Consider the following 21,366-nt stretch of genomic DNA (forward strand, 5'->3'; position numbering starts at 1 on the left):
TTCATGAACGATATTGCTATAGTTTTTCTCCTGATCCCACACAGTTAGTGGGTTAAACTGAAACAGCTGACACAGGACAAAAGGAAATACAGTACAGCAAAGAAATCGTAGCACTTAAAAGGTGCCCACAGACTAGAATGATTTTTTGACCAATTTTCAATAAATCGGCCGATATGTCGTCCAATGTTTACCGAAAATCGTCCGATATCGGTCCGATGCATGCTCCCGTGGAGATTTGCTAAAACTTCTGATCTTTCATGCAACATGTAAGATCAGAAGATTTAACAAAAGATCTATAGGAACGCACACGGGATTTTAACTAAAATCTTTGGTAAAGATGTGCGCTTGCCTGAAATCTGTTGTCCAGGACAGACAAAAGATTTGAAGGCTACTTTATGCGGGATGCAGTTACCATCCCGGCGGTCGGGATCCCGGCGTTCAGAATGCCGACGCCGGAATCCCGACCGCCGAAATGCCAACATATTCTCCCTCCTGGGGTGTCCACGACACCCCTGGAGGGAGAATAAATTAGTGTGCAGAGCGTAGCGAGGCACCGGGCCCGCTGCGTGGCGAGCGCAGCGAGCCCGCAAGGGGGGGCGATCCACGTCCCCCCCTTGTCGGCATTTCGGCTGTCGGGATTCCGGCGTCGGGATTCAATACTGAATCCCTTTATGCGCACATCTTAAGATCACAGATCTTTCTAGTGTGGGGGCACCTTTAGTTTTGCCGAGGTGCCTCGGGTCGGTGGTCCAGGACCAATGCAAATTACTAATGGTCATTGTAATAGACAAAACTAGAGATGGTGGCTGCCAATCATAAACTATGTGAATGAACAAGTAAATCCTGTCCATCCCTACATAATTAAACCTGACAAAGGATGACAAATAAACACAATTTACTTACTTTGTCAATAAGAACCTAGGGGTGCCGTGAAAACAATTATGATACTTCAGGGTGCCGTGATTGAAAAAGTTTGGGAACCACTGATCTATATATAGTGTTCCGGTACTGCTTTCCTAGCACGGCGCCCACGATCTAGATTGTATGTGTGGGGCTGATATCTTAAGCATCTCATGTGTTTGTGCGGCATAAGATGCATGAGATGATGCAATCGAAGCAATGGACGAGATCGACGAGATTTTTACATTGGAATCAATGTGAAATGGTCCCTGAGACCCAATGTTACATTTATTCCAATGTAAAAAGCCCCCAAAACCCCAATTTTAATTGCTAACCCTCCCTCATGGGTGAAATGGCCCCCCCATTGTTAACACCACCCCACTATTGACGCCAACCCGAAGCGTGACGAGCCCAGCGAGCCCGCGAGGGTCGGCGGTAGGCGTCCTCCGACCTTTTCATACCCCCCTATCCACGTCGGCGTGGAGTTGATTTTATATAATGTGGCGAGCACAGCGAGCCCGAAGCGTGGCGAGCCCCGCGAGGGGACGCGTAATACATGTGAAGTAGTCCGCGTCCCCTTGCGGGGCTCGCTGCGCTCGCCACGCTTCGGGCTCGGTGGCTCGCCACACTATATAAAATCAACTCCACGCCGACGTGGATAGTGGGGGTATGAAAAGGTCGGAGGACGCGTACCGCCGCCCCTCGCGGCCTCGCTGCTTTCGCCACGCATCGGGTTGGCGTTGATAGTGCTGGTGGCGTTAACAATGGTTATTGGGGGCTCACGATTTTTTATCTCATGGATCTTATGGATGCATAAGATCCATGAGATGCATAAGATGAGATCCATACGATTAAAAAATTGTTTTAATTGTATTGATTGTATGCCTTAAGGCATACAATCAGTGAGACGGGCGCCGTGCTAGGAAAGCAGTACCAGTGTTCCTTCTAGGAACCAGGGCGGGCAGGGCGCCGCTGCACAGGGGCAGCGTAAGGGGGCGGAGGTCAATGTTGTGGGCGGTCCCGGGACACCAACGTCACAAAAGGGGCGGGCCCGGCCACAGACATCATTGAAGGGGGCGGGCCCAGCCCCTCCGAAGGCACTGCACAGCTGGGAAAGCGACGGGCATCGCCATCTACAGCAGCGCTGGACTTCCCCGGTCACACTGGTGGGGTCGGAGGCAGGCTCTTTTATACCCCTTTCACACCAGAAATGCAGAGACAACCCCGGGAATTAAATTCCAGGGACAAGCAGGGACATTCCCGGGTTGGAACCCATTCACACATGCTTTTGAAGCAGGGACAACCCGGGTCGGCACCTTTCACACTGAACCCGGGATGACCCTGCATTTCTATGAGAACAGCATTGAAAATTGCCTTTCTAGGCTCACATTAGATTATTGATTATTAATAATTAAGACACAAAACATTTGTAGTGTTCCAGCCTTTGTTTACTTGTATAAAACAAATTAAAAAGGCATATGAAAGCATCTTCCCCTCTAATGAGTAATAGCTCTCTCACCTCCTCATTTGTCCAAGACATGGCACACATTGGAGGCTTTCAGGGGTTAAAATGAACTTCTGGGGTCTGTGGTGCCACAGAACATGCACACTGTCTCCCTGCACACTGTATGCTGTCTCTGGGCATGTATGTGAGTGTCCACCACAACGGGAAGTTGCCCTGCTAGCAAATCAGCACTAGCAGAGGCAACATGGGAAGCAGGGACATGTCCCTGCACCTTTCACACCAACCAGTAACCCTGGAAGGACCCGGGAGCAACCCTGCTACCTAGCAGGGTTGAATTGCCGGCAAATTAATCCAGGAATTTGTCCCTGGAACCTTTCACACCAGAGCTAGTCCCGGGTTGTTCCCGGACCCAACCCGGGAATTTAAGCTGGTATGAAAGGGGTATTAGTGGGGTGTATTTTGCCCTTTAAAAATCGGGCAGGGCGCAGCACCCCGCTAAAACAGCCTAGCAGGAACACTATATGTACTAAAGCAGAGTACGCACCTTAAGATTTCTCTGTCCAATTATCTGGTGGGAACAAAAATCTGGTAATGTATGGGAGCAAGTGACAATCAACCATGTGCTTCCAACAGACATTGCTCCTTCAGACAAATTATTTAAATATGTTTATTTAAACAATTCAATGGGCCCAAATGGTTGACTTGCATATGCTCCCATATAGCACCAAATGTTTGATCTCACCAGACAGCTTGGACATATAAATCTTTAGGGGTGTACCCAGCTCAAAAGTCTTGGAGGGAGAAAACCCCAACCAACCACCTCCTGTCTGTTTCAAATACAGCCTGTAACATTGCAGTAAAGCGGATTTGTTTATCTCTTTCCCAGGCTTAAGGTGCCCACAGAAAGAAGAACAATAGACTGCGCTAATAGTAAATAGTGGAATAAAAATAATTAAATGCCAGTAACCTAAAATTTAAACATGATTTAATGTAGAGATAAACATATATATAGCAGCTTAAATTAAAAAGTAGATGTAATTACATATATTGTGCACATAAAAAACGAACAATAGGCAGATAGCATAAAAAAGATGTATGGGGGGATAAAAAAAATTTCCGAGGTGACTGAAAAAATATATATGAATGTCCATACGGTACCGTATATTATGGCAGTGAATCCAGCTGAATGGGGGGCAAAGGTGCCCACACACTAGAACGATTTTTGGGCCGATTTCCAATAAATCGTCCGATGTTTGTGGATCTTTAGCTGAATCTTCTGATCTTACGTGCTGCACAAAAGATCAGAAGATTTAACAAAAGATAGGAACGCACACGGGATCTTAAGAAAAATCTTTAGTGAAGATGTGCGCTTGCCTGAAATCTTTTGTCCAGGACAGAAAAAAGATTTCAAGGCTAATTTATGCGCACATCTTACGATCGCAGATCTTTCTAGTGTATGGGCACCTTTAGTACACAGAACCTGAGTTTAAAAAAGTTTTACATTACACACAAAAGTAACATTGTAAATCTAGTATTATTTTCACTTGTATATTCTGCTGAACATGTGTCCAGCTGTAGATCTTTGCTGTATTTATCACACTACATTTTCCCCCCCAATAATGAATAGTACATACACTCAATGCCACAATGCCATAGAACCAGAGTCATTGTCAGAACAAGGCAATTATTTGCACTGGAAATCTGAGATGTGTGATGTACTAATTATACCCCTTTTACACCGCCGAAAAATCCGGGTCAGCGGCGGGTCAGACCCGGATCTTCAGCGGTGTAAATCCCTAACGCCGTGTCCCTTTACACGGGACTTCTACCCAGGTCCTGACCTGGGTAGAACACGGCTAGGACCTGGGTAGAGTGCGGTGTAAATGGGAACGCCGGGTCGGATGACCCGGCTCCCATTTACATGAATGGGGAACGTCCAACCTGCGGACCGCAGCGTCCGCAGGTTGGACGGGTTGTCAGCCTGACACTGACAGCCGGCGTTGCTGTCTGCTATACCCTGCAGACAGCAGCGGCGGCGGGGAGGGAGGTGAACGGATGCCTGTGTGCGGCATCCATTCACCTCCTGTGCGACGGCGGGGGGAGTGTGCGCAGTGACTGGGGGCAGCCCAGCAGCTTACCTTAGTGCTGGGCTGCCCCCAGCAGCGTTCCGGTCCGGCGGCGGCGGCGATTGGCACTTGGAGATGACATCATCCTGTCATCTCCAAGCACCGGGGGGGGGGGGGGGCGGGTGCGGGCCGTCCGCCCGGTGTAAATTGCACTAAACGCCGGGCCGCACCCAGCTTGAACCTGGGTCTAAAAAAGCCGGGTGCGACCCGGCGTTTTGGTGTAAAAGGGGTATTAGTAATATGACCTTTACCTTGTATCTGTAGGGTGACTGTTTTCCTGCAAGCATATCAATAAAGATTGGACCTAAATTTGTTTACATTTTTGTACAATACAGGGAATGTAGTAATGAGAAAATTACAGTGGGTGGAAAGAGGGTGGCCTCAGGTTTTGATGCTAGTGGATATTCAGTTCCATGCCGGGCTCAATTTTCCCTGAGCTCCCCGGGATAGCTCACTTATGATTTGGCACTTGATGTTCCATTTTTTTATATTCGATAAATTTCATGCAACACCTAGGAAGCTGCAGGGGGCAGGAGATTTAAAAAAACAAAAACAAAAAAAACTGGTGAGTGACTGGGCGGGCAGTGCAGGTGCCGGGTGACCAGTAGAATTAAAAAAATAAAAATAAAAAGACAGACCGGCCATTGATTGGCTGAGAGTGCTCTCTCAGCCAATCAACAGTTGGCCTGTCTTTTGGATTTTATTTTTTAAATTCTGCTGACACTGGCCACCCGCCACTGAAGCCCAGCACCAGTATCTCAACTGTGTCAGCCCCGCCACCTGTACCTGCACATAGGTGTGTGCGCCAGCGGGTGTGGATCATATGGGTGCCCACAGGAAGGTCAACATGCATTAGGTAGACAGGCCTTAGGGCGACATGGCTTTTCATGTCCCGAATGTCAACATAATAGTCATTGACATCGTATCGGTGCACTGTGTCCCCTCGCATGGCTCGCTGCGTTTGCCATGCATGTTATATTATATTCTCGCGCCACACCCTAGTGCAGGCATTCCCAACCACGGTCCTCAAGGCACACCAACAGTGCAGGTTTTAGTGATATCCAGGCTTCAGCACAGATGGTTTCATCAGAATCCCTCAGATACTAATTAAGTCACCTGTGCTCAAGCCTGGATATCTACAAAACCTGCACTGTTGGTGTGCCTTGAGGACCGTGGTTGGGAATGCCTGTCCTAGTGGATGGTAGGATATGAAATACTGCCGGCAGATGACTGTTAAAAAAAAAAAAAAAAATACCTCCCAATGTTGAGCTTATGTTGTGTCAACATAATGACCCTGTCAACCTAAAGCCATGTGAACCTTTTTCATGTTGACTGTCAGTGGTCAACCTAGTGACAGTATATCGCTGGCACACACCTACGGATTCAGACTAGTGGGTGCTGAAAAGCATCCGAGATGTGCTGCTGATGGGTCCGATCCCATAGATTAATGTACAATCTCCAGGGTCCGGCCCGATGTGCGCGCATTTGGGATCGGGTGAAATCGGCCCACAATGTACTAGCCAAGGGATAGCAAACCCCAGTCCCCGAGAGCTACCAACAGTTCACATTTTCTAGATCACCTTGCTGGTACACAGGTGCACTCATTACTCACTGGTACATTTTAAAAGAGCCACAGGTGGAGCTAATTACTTGTGATTCTGTGAGGAGACCTGGAACATGTTAACTGTTGGTAGCTTTCGAGGACTGGAGTTGGCTACCTATGTATTAGTGTATGGGGGCCTTCATTCACCATCACTGTTGTATTTATTTAGTCATGTTTGCATTTTCTTATATGTTCCCTTAAAAAAAACTTTTTTATAACCTATTATGCTGAACTTTAAAGTATTAAATATAGGAAATACCAAAGTATCTCAATAAAAATGAGACTTAAAAAATGAAATACGCAGACACATGGCCCCGTAACAGTACTAAATATTGCCTATGAGAGATAATACAGTCCACCACAATCACAGACGTGCACTGTGTTCATTATCTCTCTGTGATCATATTAAATAGCACCGTGTTCTGCATCAGTTGAACATGGAACGCTCGCTGCCTACTCACTATCAAGGACACAAGTGTACTGTCTTTAGTAAGGCAGCAGGTCTACATTGTAATGGTGTATGTACATTTATTAACATGGATGATAACCATGTTATACTGTATATGATGTGTAATGAGGCCTACACAGATTTTAGCCCATTTTCTAAGCGATCTGACCCTACATTGCTCCGTGGGTAGTAGCCACAGCGATGGCAATGCACGGCCCTGCCGGGCGACTATGTTCCTGCATGCTGGATAATTCTAGTCAGATCGCCAGTGTTCTCACCGGGGAACACTGACCCCGACAGATCGCTCAGCCCACAGCCCTGACACATCGCTGTGCTGAACAATCTAGCATCGCCCAGCAGTCGCCTCATGTGTAGGCCCCATAATAGTTAGCATTACTGCCATACAGCATGAAGGTCTTGGATTCGATTTCCACCATGGCCCTAATTGTGTGGCATTTGTATATTCTGTCTGTCCACAAAGCTGGATAAATGCTCATCTTATTAGTAGCCACATACTAAATTTCAGAACAATGGTGAACTAGTATAGCTCAGATCGCTCATCACACTTGCTGTGTTGGGGCAGCACAGATGGTGTAATGGTTAGCATTACTGCCTCACAGCACTGAGGTCATGGGTTTGGATCTAACTGCGGAGTTTGTATATTCTCCCCGTACTTGCGTGGGTTTCCTCTGGGTACTCCGGTTTCCTCCCACAATCCAAAAATATACTGGTAGGTTAATTGGCTTCCAACAAAAATTAACCCTAGAATGTCTGTGTGTTTGTACATGTGGTAGGGAATATAGAGTGTAAGCTCCACTGGAGCAGGGACTGATGTGAATGTTCAAATATTCTCTGTAAAGCGCTGCAGAATATGTGTGCGCTATATAATAAACTGATCATAAATAAAATGTGTGTAGGCCCCATAAGAAAACTTAGTAAGTGTAAGAATACCAAAACAGTAAAAAAATAAAATAAAAAAACAACAACATTTATTTTGTTTCCTTATGCATGCCATTTAGGGAACCATTTATCAACAAATTATTTATGGCTATTTTCCCGAAAATACACATTTTCAATGGTTAGCTGGAAATATTAAGTATCACCAGAACATACAAAGGTGGGACCACAGCATATATCAGAGATACCTATGCCTGCTGCGATTCCTCCACACCCGCATCCCAATAATAAGTTTCTCCAGGTGATGTGATGCTGATGGATTTATCAATATCCTATTGGCTCCCACTAATGTCAGATTGAGGTAGGCAGTTATATCCTATAGATCGGGGCTGTAATTCTGGCAATACTCCCAAGGAAGCCTCCACTGGAAATGGGCGCTGTGCATCAGCCTTATCGAGCATTGCCTCGTGTCCCTGCTCCAGAACATCGCAGGGACACGTTCACCTGATGTGATCACAATGCAATCGATGACCAATGGCCCCTTAGCCACTAAACATGAAACACTTAAAGCGGTACTACAAGCTGGTGAACAGGCTGGTGAATAAATGGGGCCTAGATTATATATTAAATGGTTTTCAATTGTAAGCCTGCAAGGATTTATTACAATTTTGTTCCTCACTGAATATTCCGGTGCTGTATGGAGAATACCAATAAATAGTATTTTACATGTGTTTTTTATTATCTTATTTAAGATATTAGACGTCATTGGGGCATATTCAAAAAGGACAAGTTTTACCTCTGGTAATGTGTAGAAACTTACTGATTCCACATACAATATACATACAGATAGTGGTAGATGCTCAACCGAAGCGGTAGATACAGGATGTATTTAATGCAGATTTTCCAGCATCTGGTATATCTGAAAACCTATGCAGTTCCTCTTCCCTGCCTGGGGTGTCGCTGTCTGCTATGGTATTCCTAGCACAGGTCTGGTTTGCATTTCAGTGCTGATATACAGACCATACTATGCTAGAAGTACTACAGCAGACAGCGACACCCCAGGCAGGGAAGAGGGACTACATTGGTATTCAAATATGGAGGGTGCTAGAATGAACTCTACATACACATACACACACACACACACACATGCATACATACTTAGTGTTCACTCTAGCACCCACCATCTCTGAAAACCCATGCAGTTCCTGTTCCCTGCCTGGGGTGTCGCTGTCTGCTTCGGTGTTTCTAGCACAGGTCTGGTTTGCATATCAGTGCTGATATACAGACCACACTGTGCTAGAACCAATACAGAAGACAGTGACACCCCAGGCAGGGAAGAGGAACTGCGTGGGTTTTCAAAGACGGCGGGTGCTAGAATGAACACTACAAACATACATACATGCTAATAAACCATAAAAATCACAAAATGAACAAGAGTGGGTGTGAGGGTGGTCAGGGGAGACAGGAGACACGGTCTATATACTAATGTGCTGCAATGACTGGGTGCACAAGGATGAGGTCACTATGCTTCTATCCTGCTGCTGGCGAAATGGTTCTTAAAGCAAAGCAACTCAAATGCTTATCAGTATGATAATGACATATATACCATCTACCTATGTACAGAAGGAAGCAACTACACAAAGAGATGGAAAATGCATAGTAAAAAGCATAACCCAGAATGGAACTCAATACACAACATAAATAATAAGAGTAAGCTGCTAGCTTAATGCATATAATACACATACAATGTACTGTTCTAGTATATGTTACTACGAATACCGTTTTTATTTTAATGCATTAACAGGATATATTTAAGGAAACATACATTCTGACATAACACCTCGCTCTTTCTTATTGTGTACATTGTTATTGAACCAGCTCACCTCCCCTGTAAAGCTGCAGGTTTCACTGTTGCATTTGGAGATCATCCGATCCATTAAAAATATCAAATAAAAAACAATATTATTTTATAAAATAGTGCCCTCCATTTAAATGAGGGTTTGTCCTCCCTGCTTTTGGAAGCTGGAGGGATTCATGATTACTGCCTCTCCCAAAAAGGTGATCGCGTCCTTCTTCTTGTAATGGGGCTTCCTTGGGGGGGAGAGGAGGTGGAAGGTGAATGATGGAGTGAAAAAAAAAAAAAATCAGAAGAACGAGGGGAAAAGAGAGAAAGAGGAAGGGAGAACTACTTTACTTCCTAAGGGGGTGGGGAGGAAAGAAGGGCCGGTAGGAGGAGGAAGGATATATCTGTTCATGTCTGTAGAGGCTGAGAAGGAGGGGGCGGGGCCACATAAACATGAGGAAGGAGGTGGAGGAGGCTGGTAGTGCTGCTGCTGCTGCTACGAGCAGAGATGTTTCACAAATACCACTGTAGCAATGCTGCAATAATCATTGTTTACGTTTATAGATCCTGGATAATGAGCAGCAGCACAGCCACCATGGCTCTATGGGTCTCAAAGCAATTTTCCAAATAGATTATATTACTACCCAGCTATAGTAATAAAGAGCCCTAATGCTACATAAAAATGATGAAGTCATATTAATAATGGCATAGAGAACAAAACAATAAATGCAAGCAATAGCAGTTTTGTTGATACATATAGGGGATTATTCAGACCTGATTGCTGGTATGCAAATTCACAATCCGGTCGATTATCGAACAACTGCACATGCTTTTGGATCATAATGGTGCCATATATGCCTGAGGCAGGGTCACCTACCCCCCGAAATGGCCGGGAGGCTCACAAAAATTGGGTCCCCGGCCCCCTGAACAGTGAAGTAGAAGTTTGCAGTGCCCACTCGCACCAAGCGCCTGCACATGCACATAAATGCCAAACATCGCTCCCCTGTGCGACTGCACAGGGCAGCGAAGGAACTAGAAGAACCTCCATTGCTTCATCCTCATACACATAACTTTGTCCTTATTAACAAAGCTTCAATAGGCTATATGGCCACAAACACTTCATAAAGGTGTATTATTGTTTTTTCAGTTCTGTTTATTATTTGCATTACAGGTGTGGCAAAACACCACTTGTGTGCTGCAGATGCTGGGCTGTGACTTTACCCACACAGGAAGTAGTTTTAAACAAATACAAAGTTGCAACTAAATCACAGCAGAAATTAACAGGAGAAAACTGCAGCCCCCACATTATAGCACTTCATTAAAGTAGTTTTACCACTTTCGGGCCCTTATTTTGATCAGCACGTTCCCCTGCGTGTTCGTGCAGGGGAGCGATGTTGAGCGACTGCGCATGCACATAAACTGTTATGGGCATGTGCAGATGCTTGGTGAGAGCGGGCGCAGGGAACTGCTTGTTTGACATCCCGTTTGCACCTAGCAGTGCGGGCGAAGGCATGGGGCGGCGGTGACGGGCTGCACCCATGGGACCGCCCAGCGATTCATGGGCATTCCCTGGAAACACTGGGCATTGCCATGTAAATGCACCTTGACGTGGGTGTGGGGGGCGGGCAGCTGACATCAGCGGATGTCAGCTGCCCGTACAGGGCACCCACAGATGTGAGGCATCAGCGAATGATTTTGTCCCCGCACACAAGAATGCGAATGGATGTTTATGCTAAACATCCATTTGCATGCGTGCAAGGATATTCAGTGCGGGGCGTTGATGTGGGAGTCGGATGGCGTTAAAATGACACGCAGAGCTGTGAATTTCACAGCTTTGCATGTCAACCATAATCACCCCCTAAGTTCTTTAATTGACATACAGATGTAGGCTACATCAGGGGCTGGTGATTCTATCGCCTGCCCCTGTCAGGGGCCGGCTACCGCCAGGGACGCTCACGTGGCCCGTGGCAACGGAGCCTGACGCCGTTCCCCCTCGCCGCCCTGACCCCCCCGAACTGGGCAGTGCCTCCCTGAAGCAGAGACAGGCAGGGAGACGCTGCCCAGCTGCCGTGATACCGGGACGCGCATGCGCTTGAGACGCACGCGCGTCCCAGTCCCTATCGCCAGTGCTCGCCTCCGAAGGGGATCTGGTGGGCGCCGGGAACAGATGGAGCCGTCTCCATCTGTACATGGGGCTGCTGGCACTCAGAATACCACTGCCAGCACTCAACAGAGGAAATCCAGGGGTCAGGTAGGCAGTTGTGCAAGTGGAATTTTTTTCTTAGTGGTACTGATAGCGTATGCCATAAATGGGCATGGCAACGTGTCATGAGGAGGCGTGTCTAGAGGAGTGCCTACATGTCAATATAAAAGGGCAAGGCCACATTATGCCACACACCACATAATGCCATTAAACATTATGCAACACACGGTATTGCTTAGTTAACAATATGACACACACCATAATACTTATTACACATTATGCCACACACTGTAATGTCCATTTAAACATTATGCCATACATCATAATGCCCATTACACATTATACCACACACCTTAATGCAGTGGAGGTTTTACCTACAGGCTGATGGAATACAAACCCCCGACCACCCCACCACCCCCAGTAAAATCCGCCACCGTGCAGTTGCGACAGGGGGAAGGAGAGGGGCAGGGAAGGACATATAAATTGCCACTTCGATCACTGTGTGTGGGTCTATTTATATATGTATGTATGTGTGTGTGTGTGTGTGTGTGTGTGTGTGTGTGTGTGTGTGTGTGTGTGTGTGTGTGTGTGTGTGTGTGTGTGTAATATATATATATATTTTGTATTATTATTTTAATTTTAGATCTTAGGGCCCCCCTATCTTAAGTACCCCCGGCCTTCCAGAGCCTTACGTCTGCTCTGCACATAACTAGGGGCGTATTTATAATTGGTGCACCAGCAATGGCAGCACTGCGCAAATTGCCAGAAAAATGTCTGCTGTGCCTTTTTTCCCAGAGAAGTGTAGTTCATGATATACGATAGATGTTGCAACCAATTGCAGAATGTTACATTGTCCAATATGTTGTATAGTGTGTACCCTGTTTTATACATGGATATTGTGATGTCAAACTCATCTATATAATAACACTACTTGAAGATTTTTAAGCAGAACACACTGATATTCTCATTAGGAAAAGGATAATTACATATTTTATATAATTATAAATATTGATACATGCCATTTATAAAGAAAGACCATGATTAACAAAATATTATATTTTTGCTTGTCTAGTCTACTAACAAAACCATTATCACTACTGTATCTACACAGGACAAATCATGGGATGTGGTTATCATCACAGTGGTGGAGATACCAACAGTCAAAATATTAATGCTGGATTCCTGTGTCTCCGCCAGAAGGCTGGCCCTTCAATACCGACTTCGCTGGAGATGCCATCATCAGAAGCCTGACTGTACGCATATCAGTCGCAAGTATGTCGGCAGAAACTTCAAATCAGGATTGTCTATACTTGCCTACTTTTGAAAAAGCATTTTAGGGAGATTGTGAAGGCAACACATATGAGCACAGTGTTAATCTAGACGTGTACTGACCCATCTGAGCATTTTTGCACTGATACTTTTCACATATTGTTCATGTACTGTGTTCTACTAGCAAATGGTTCCATAGAAGTGGCCACAAGAAACCTTATTTAAAAATACATGTAGCCATATTATTATTATTCTTTATTTACATAGCGCAACAAGGGATCCACCGCGCCCAAATATATAGTACATAAACGAATAAGTGTAACAGTGATTTACATTTGAATACAATATTTATTTTATTTATTAACAGTTTCTTATATAGCGCATACATATTCCGCAGCGCGTTACAGAGTATAGTTGAACATTCACATCAGTCCCTGCCCCAGTGGAGCTTACAATCTATATTCTCTACTACATGCACACGCACACACACAGACATTGGGCAGTATTCAATGAGAAAAATTTGCCGTGTTTTATGGCGAGTTTGTGCTTTTCTCGCATTGGAAGGAGAATTTTGGTCTCAAAAAGCGAGCAACCCTATTCAACGTGCACTTCTCCGTGAAAGTGATTTTCGCCGTGTCTCTCCGTGTAGCAATTCTCCATCTTTTCATGGAGAAGTGGAATGTGAACTTTTACAATAAAAGGTTTTTTGTTTTAATTTTGGTGTAAAAAAATCAGGAATTTTATTCTGTGAAGGGGCATGCTATTCTTATTCATGTGCTTATAGCACATGAATATATGTTTTAATTTAAAAAATATATATATATTTTTTTTTACACAGAGCAGCCAGCAGGGGGCCGGGAGCCGAGCCGCTCATTAGATATTCATATATTCACTGCACCCGATCATTACATATGCACGATCGGGAGCAGTGACTATACCCTGTCCCCTGCTGGCTCTGGGGGGTGGCAGCTTGTGCTGCTTGGGTCCCGGGGAGCCCTCCTCCCCTCCACAAAAGTTCTGGGGCAGGCAGGGAGACTGCCCCCGTCCCACGGCTCCCTGCCGCGGACGCTCGTCCGCTGCAGGGGTTAAGATTCGCGGCGAGGGGCAACTCGCCCCTCCGACATTGAATACAGGGAGAGCGAGTGGCAGCCAACCCTCTGGAACACAGGGTTTAGGATTCGCTGCACACGGCGATATTTTACATTGAATACTGCCCACTATAGGGTTAATTTTGTTGGGAGCCAATTAACCTACCAGTATATTTTTGGATAGTGGGAGGAAACCGGAGTACCCGGAGGAAACCCACGCAAGTACGGGGAGAATATACAAACTCCGCACAGTTAGAGCCATGGTGGGAATCTAACCCATGACCTCAGCACTGTAAGGCAGTAATGCCAATCATTACACCATCCGTACTGCCCCAACAATAGAAGATAAGTACAGGGTACATAACCATAGCTGCATTAGCAGATGACACTGGAATAAGTATTCGCAGCATTTGGTCAAAGATGGTTTAAGTAAGAGATGGAAAATGACATGAGAAAAGAGGGCCCTGCTCATGAGAGCTTATATTTTAAAGGGGAGGGCCGACAAACAGTGGTGACACAGATGAGGTAGACAGTGAGCATGGAACAGAGGGTTAGGGTGAGATTTAGCTGCATTTGGTGAAGAAGTGGGTCTTGAGAGCTTGTTTGAAGTTTTGTAGGGAGGTGGAGAGTCTGATTGAGAGAGGTAAATAATTGCAGACAGTGAGCAGCATGTTGAAATTCTTGGAGATAGGAGTGGGAGGAAGTAATAAGTAGGCAGGAGAGGTGGCATGCATTAGCGGAGCGAAGAGGATGGGCAGGAGTGTAAAGAGAGATGAGGCCAGAGATGTAAATGAAAGAGAAGTGGGTGAGGAAAAAGTAAGTGAGTGTGAGAAGCTTGAATTGGATTTTGAAATGGAAGGGAAGCCAATGAAGGACATTAAGAGGGGAGGTGGATGTAATGTGTGCACCTTCCTGCCAGTAATTTTTTGTATTCGCACAATGCATGCTCTCTGGTCCCAGTTCTGATTTATTCATGAATACTCTGTCCGCCTGTTTCCTGCCTTGGAAAATCCTCTGCCTTGTTTGCTTACTTTTTAAATAGCTGTCCTACAATCTCCTAGCTCCTTTATATCATAATTTGGGAATCTCTGAATAGCTGACCTGCAGTCTCCCAGCTCCTGCATATAATCATTCAGGAATACCTGAATAGCTGGCCCAGCTCCTGAATCCTGAATCTCTTGACAGTAAACTCTCAGCTTCTGACACATCTTCAAGGTGAGTCCAGACTCTTGAATTGTTACATCATATCCTTCTGTTATTCCAGTGTTGCCCCGGTCTAGTTCAATATCGGGTGACCCAGGCAGCGGGCTGCAACCTGCATGTCCCGGCATGTTAGTCTCCGCATCTCTGTCCAAGGTCAAGCCAACCACCTGATAACTGACCGAGGTATGTCCATACCCAAGAATAACCTAACATTATTGCCAGACAAGCAGGTGTTTTTCTCCATATCATGGCTTCTGCACAGAAAAATCCGGCCCAGATCTTCATCACACAACAGCTTCAGGATTTAGTAATCTGGGTACCTTCTCAGGAAAAAAAAAAACAGGGGACATCAAGCCATCAGCATTGGTTCTTGAAGAGCCCAAGGTGATTTTGCCAGATCCGTTTTCTGGTGACCATAGCCAGTTTCTGAATTTTCTGAAAAGTGGTTAACTTTACTTCAGACTTGACCTAACTAAGAAAGGAGCCTATACAGCACACTGGTCGCCTGAGGCAATTTAAGCTTTTCAAGATTTAATGGAAGCATTTACCTCAGTGCATGTTTTGCATCATCTAAACTCTGACTTACCATTTATTGTTGAGGTGGATGCCTCTGAAGTTGGGATAGGGCATTTCTTTCTCAAAAAGATTCCAGAGATGCTAAGCTCCATCCCTGTGCTTATTTTTCGCAAAAGTTCTTGAATGCTGGTTATTTATGATGTTGGGAATCAGGAATTACTGGCGGTCAAATGCAACCTTGAAGAATGGAGACACTGGTTAGAGGGTGCCAGAAACGTAGGAGGAAATTTACTAAGCATCTGAAGACGAAAAATCGTATTCGTATTCTTAATACGAATGGATATGACTGCATATGGCTGTTTTGTTTAATAAAATATAAAAAAATGTAATATGCATATAATTCATAAACACACAAAAGTAAAAACCGCAATTTTTAAAAAAGCACAATGATTAAAAGAGCATGGTTATGCGAGGGCCTGAGGTATAGTTTGAGCCATACCAATCTGTGGTTGGCTTGGGGGTATAGATAAAGCCTTATTATGTCATTTCGGTCGGAGGTATAAGGGGTTTCTCCGGAGGTTTTTTATATATAGTTACCAAGCTGTTCGCCACAAACAGTGGATGTTATACTTAAGTGGAATATAGTCCCATTCTCCTTGCGAAATTTCTGCAATCAGCTTCCTCGTACAATTTGCAAGTCCTCTAACAGAGAAGGAATGGTATCCTCCACAAGGAAGGAAAGGGGGGAAGGTGGCGCTGTGACCTGTGTTGGTTCACTAGCAGCTGCTAGTAGATGTCGGGTTAGTCAGACCCGAACTGTGCAAAAAAGAAGAAAGGAGAAGCAGCGCTGGCTATGTGAATGTGGGTGATGACGATTGGACTGATTGTACAATTTAAAAGCAATACATTTTATTATAAAGCATGACCAATAAAAACAATGAATCAATCGGTATAAATTGTTACTAGCTTTGTTTGGGGGATTAAAATGCAATGTGAGGACTGTCCATTCCTATTGTGCCTGGGGTCAGGACCATAAGGTGCAAATGCATATAAAGGGTTAAGGATTACCGTCCACCTGTGGATAGGATGCTGGGGTGTGTGGTTTGTCTCTCCCTGGGACTCAAGGCCCTAGTTGGTGTTTGGGCCGAGTCACCTTCCAGAGTAAGGGAGTCACCCAGAGATCGATTGTCCAAAAGATGTTGGTGGAGTCCTTCCAGGTGGTGGGCAATATCCGAAGTGCGGCAAAATAGGTCCAAGAGGAATGGAGTCCAAGGCTGGTCTGGAACAGTCCAATAAAACTGGTTGTGGGCAAACACCTGACGCGTTTCGCCGTCTCAGCGGCTTTATCAAAGGTGATAAGGTAATGCATCTGAGGGGTTTTTATACCAGACTAAACAGGAAGTAAATTGGTCACATGGTACACAGTTTGACACATAATCAGTCCAATCCATTTATAAAATATAATTGAGGTATGTGGAGGAGGCAGAAAAATGACATAAGTAATAAGTTCATATTTGTTAAAAAGCGTTTTTCTAAATAGCAGTCATAAAATAAAAAGTTAGAATAATCTGGAAAAAATCTGAAAGAAATAATTCATTGGTGGACAGTGGTCACATGTTGCGGGGTAATACATTAAAGACACAGGATTTCATTGGTATAAAAATCGTACTATCTGGCTATAGTGATCCTGTATTGGTCCGGGATATGAGGTAGGGAAGTAGGGCATGATGCAGGAATCACTAAGGGCGGAAGTGAGGAGTCCGTGTTTTGTGTTATGCGGATAAACCGCTCACATGATCAAAGTGGGCGGATGTAGTCACAGATGTCCGGTCATGTGATCGGAGGAATGTAAATACTAGAGCGGCCGGGCGTGCGGCTCCGTGGTCGGATACTGTGATGTGATGATTTATCACAGAGCCGGATGGTTGGCGTCTCTCTAGCGTCCGGTCACGTGATCAAGACAGAGGGAGTGAGCTTCCCTCTGTGTTGCGGTCACGTGACTAGTGACGCTGCTGTATGGTTGCCATGGTTTTTTGGACGCTGTATGCGCAATCACGCTGTAGCCAAGGAGGGGGATATATGACAAGAAGAGGGACATATTCAAGACATTCCGTTAGCGTTGTCACAATTTGGCTGATACTTATGACAGCCCAATGGAAGGTTTCTTGGTTTCTGGATAGCTTTCTTTACTATTAGATTATGTTAATAGCAGGTTATGATATAGGATGATATAATCATTAATGACTGTGTCATTACTGTTCTGAGATATGAACCTTATATATAATTATAAATAAACTTAATGAATAGATAGTAGAGAAGATAAATATAGATATATATAAAGAAGGGGGGGGGATATATATGTATTTTGATAGGTAAAAATAATCAAGTGGTCAAGAGTATAAAATTAGAAAATAATAAAAATAAGTATAAGAAAAAATGAAAAATATGAAAAATATTTAGCTGGCAGTTTCAGAGCAATTTCATTATTGGTTTGCAAAATGTATGCATACATTTGTATGTATCGGGGAGGAAGACACAGAGTTTCACTTCCGAACAGGCATATCTATAGGTGGTTCGTTTACATATTGGTAAGCGTGATGTAATTATCATATGGAGAAGTGAATTAATCTGAATTAAATAGCCAGGCGAAAAACGGAAAACAGGGACGGAACCAAAAACCCATGGATAGTAATGCTGGAATAAGGCAATGAGGATACTGTATTAACTCTTAAATCAAGACGTTAAGCTCGACAGCCTCATTAAGACCCTCTGGATGTATTGAACCAAACTGATGCATCCAGAATACTTCTTGGCGACAGAGACTTCTGTATCTGTCGCCCCCTCTGGAAGTCACATCTATGTGTTCTATGCCTAGGATTTTTAGACTTTTGGGGTCTTTATTATGGCAGATAGAAAAATGTTTGGATACACTGTGGGTTAGTATGCCATTAATGATGTTCCGTCTGTGTTCTAGGAACCTTGTTCTCAGTTTTCGTGTTGTCCTGCCTACATAAAAGATTTTGCAACTGCAGGTCAGGATATAAATGATGTATTTAGTATCACAATTGATGAAATGTTTAATAGTATATATATTTTGTGTGGTTGGAATCATGTACGTTTTGGTTTTATGGATATATGAGCAGGTTATACATCTATTTCCGTTACAACTGAAACATCCTTTAGGTTTCTGGGGTAGCCATGTATTGCTGGCATTTGTAGTGGATTTTTCTTCTCTCAAAAAACTTGGGGCTAGGATATTTTTCAGGGAGTTGCTTTTTTTAAAAATGAAAATTGGTTCATTGGGTAGACATTTTGCTAGAAGAGGGTCCTGCTTAAGGATTGGAAAATTTTTCTTTATGATTTTCTTAATTTCCATGCTGGAGTTGTTGAAGGTGGAAATGTATGCAACGTCTTTATTAGTCATTTCTTTTGTTTTATCAGTATAGATTAAAAGGTCTTTTCTCTCAACGCTAAGTACTTCATTAAAGGCTTTTTTTACAAGATGTTGTGGATATCCTCTTTGACGAAAGGCAGATGACATGTCCTGGGCTTGTTCAATGAAATCGTCTGTGCTCGAACAATTCCGCCTTAACCTGGTGAATTGACTCTTGGGAATGGTGCGTTTCCACGGGAGGTAGTGTTGACTTTTAAAGTGAAGATAGGCATTTTTTCCTACTTCTTTTGTGTAATTTTTTGTGATTATTTGGTTATCGGCTATCTCTAATGAGATGTCTAAAAAGGTGGTTTTAGTTGCGTGAAGGTGATGTGTAAAGATTAAATTAAACTCATTGTGATTTAAGTGGTCAACAAAGGATTGTGCTGAAAGTACATCCCCATCCCAAATGATAAAAAGATCGTCAATGTACCGACCATAGAGGACCAGGTTCGCGCCAAAACTACTCCCCCAAATTAGTTGTTCTTCTACCTGACCCATATATAGGTTGGCGTAGCTTGGCGCAAACCTGGTCCCCATGGCGGTACCCATGACTTGTAAGTAGTAGGTGTCTAGAAATAAAAAATAATTGTGTTCCAGAATGAAAAGAATAGAATCCCGAATAAATTGTTGGTGTTCCACCCTCAGGTCATTATCTCTTGCCAATCTGTCTGTAATTACTCGAATGCCTGTGTGGTGTGGAACTCTTACTCTGGACATACAGAGCCTCTATTCAAATATTCCACACCACACAGGCATTCGAGTAATTACAGACAGATTGGCAAGAGATAATGACCTGAGGGTGGAACACCAACAATTTATTCGGGATTCGGGATTCTATTCTTTTCATTCTGGAACACAATTATTTTTTATTTCTAGACACCTACTACTTACAAGTCATGGGTACCGCCATGGGGACCAGGTTTGCGCCAAGCTACGCCAACCTATATATGGGTCAGGTAGAAGAACAACTAATTTGGGGGAGTAGTTTTGGCGCGAACCTGGTCCTCTATGGTCGGTACATTGACGATCTTTTTATCATTTGGGATGGGGATGTACTTTCAGCACAATCCTTTGTTGACCACTTAAATCACAATGAGTTTAATTTAATCTTTACACATCACCTTCACGCAACTAAAACCACCTTTTTAGACATCTCATTAGAGATAGCCGATAACCAAATAATCACAAAAAATTACACAAAAGAAGTAGGAAAAAATGCCTATCTTCACTTTAAAAGTCAACACTACCTCCCGTGGAAACGCACCATTCCCAAGAGTCAATTCACCAGGTTAAGGCGGAATTGTTCGAGCACAGACGATTTCATTGAACAAGCCCAGGACATGTCATCTGCCTTTCGTCAAAGAGGATATCCACAACATCTTGTAAAAAAAGCCTTTAATGAAGTACTTAGCGTTGAGAGAAAAGACCTTTTAATCTATACTGATAAAACAAAAGAAATGACTAATAAAGACGTTGCATACATTTCCACCTTCAACAACTCCAGCATGGAAATTAAGAAAATCATAAAGAAAAATTTTCCAATCCTTAAGCAGGACCCTCTTCTAGCAAAATGTCTACCCAATGAACCAATTTTCATTTTTAAAAAAAGCAACTCCCTGAAAAATATCCTAGCCCCAAGTTTTTTGAGAGAAGAAAAATCCACTACAAATGCCAGCAATACATGGCTACCCCAGAAACCTAAAGGATGTTTCAGTTGTAACGGAAATAGATGTATAACCTGCTCATATATCCATAAAACCAAAACGTACATGATTCCAACCACACAAAATATATATACTATTAAACATTTCATCAATTGTAATACTAAATACATCATTTATATCCTGACCTGCAGTTGCAAAATCTTTTATGTAGGCAGGACAACACGAAAACTGAGAACAAGGTTCCTAGAACACAGACGGAACATCATTAATGGCATACTAACCCACAGTGTATCCAAACATTTTTCTATCTGCCATAATAAAGACCCCAAAAGTCTAAAAATCCTAGGCATAGAACACATAGATGTGACTTCCAGAGGGGGCGACAGATACAGAAGTCTCTGTCGCCAAGAAGTATTCTGGATGCATCAGTTTGGTTCAATACATCCAGAGGGTCTTAATGAGGCTGTCGAGCTTAACGTCTTGATTTAAGAGTTAATACAGTATCCTCATTGCCTTATTCCAGCATTACTATCCATGGGTTTTTGGTTCCTTCCCTGTTTTCCGTTTTTCGCCTGGCTATTTAATTCAGATTAATTCACTTCTCCATATGATAATTACATCACGCTTACCAATATGTAAACGAACCACCTATAGATATGCCTGTTCGGAAGTGAAACTCTGTGTCTTCCTCCCCGATACATACAA

At 43.8% G+C, this 21,366-nt stretch overlaps 1 protein-coding gene across 1 annotated transcript in view; it reads right to left on the reverse strand.

Moving 5' to 3' along the window:
- Positions 1 to 9,674, reverse strand: part of CCNI (cyclin I) — a 38,955-nt gene extending 29,281 nt beyond the window's left edge. The window contains exon 1 of the mRNA XM_083176995.1: positions 9,323 to 9,674. The gene's annotated coding sequence lies outside the window, so the exon portion shown is untranslated. The remainder of the gene's footprint in view (positions 1 to 9,322) is intronic.
- Between the last annotated feature and the right edge of the window lie 11,692 nt (positions 9,675 to 21,366).

Source organism: Crinia signifera, chromosome 1 (genome assembly GCF_055691185.1).
Source record: "Crinia signifera chromosome 1, ASM5569118v1, whole genome shotgun sequence".
Lineage (NCBI taxonomy): Eukaryota > Metazoa > Chordata > Amphibia > Anura > Myobatrachidae > Crinia > Crinia signifera.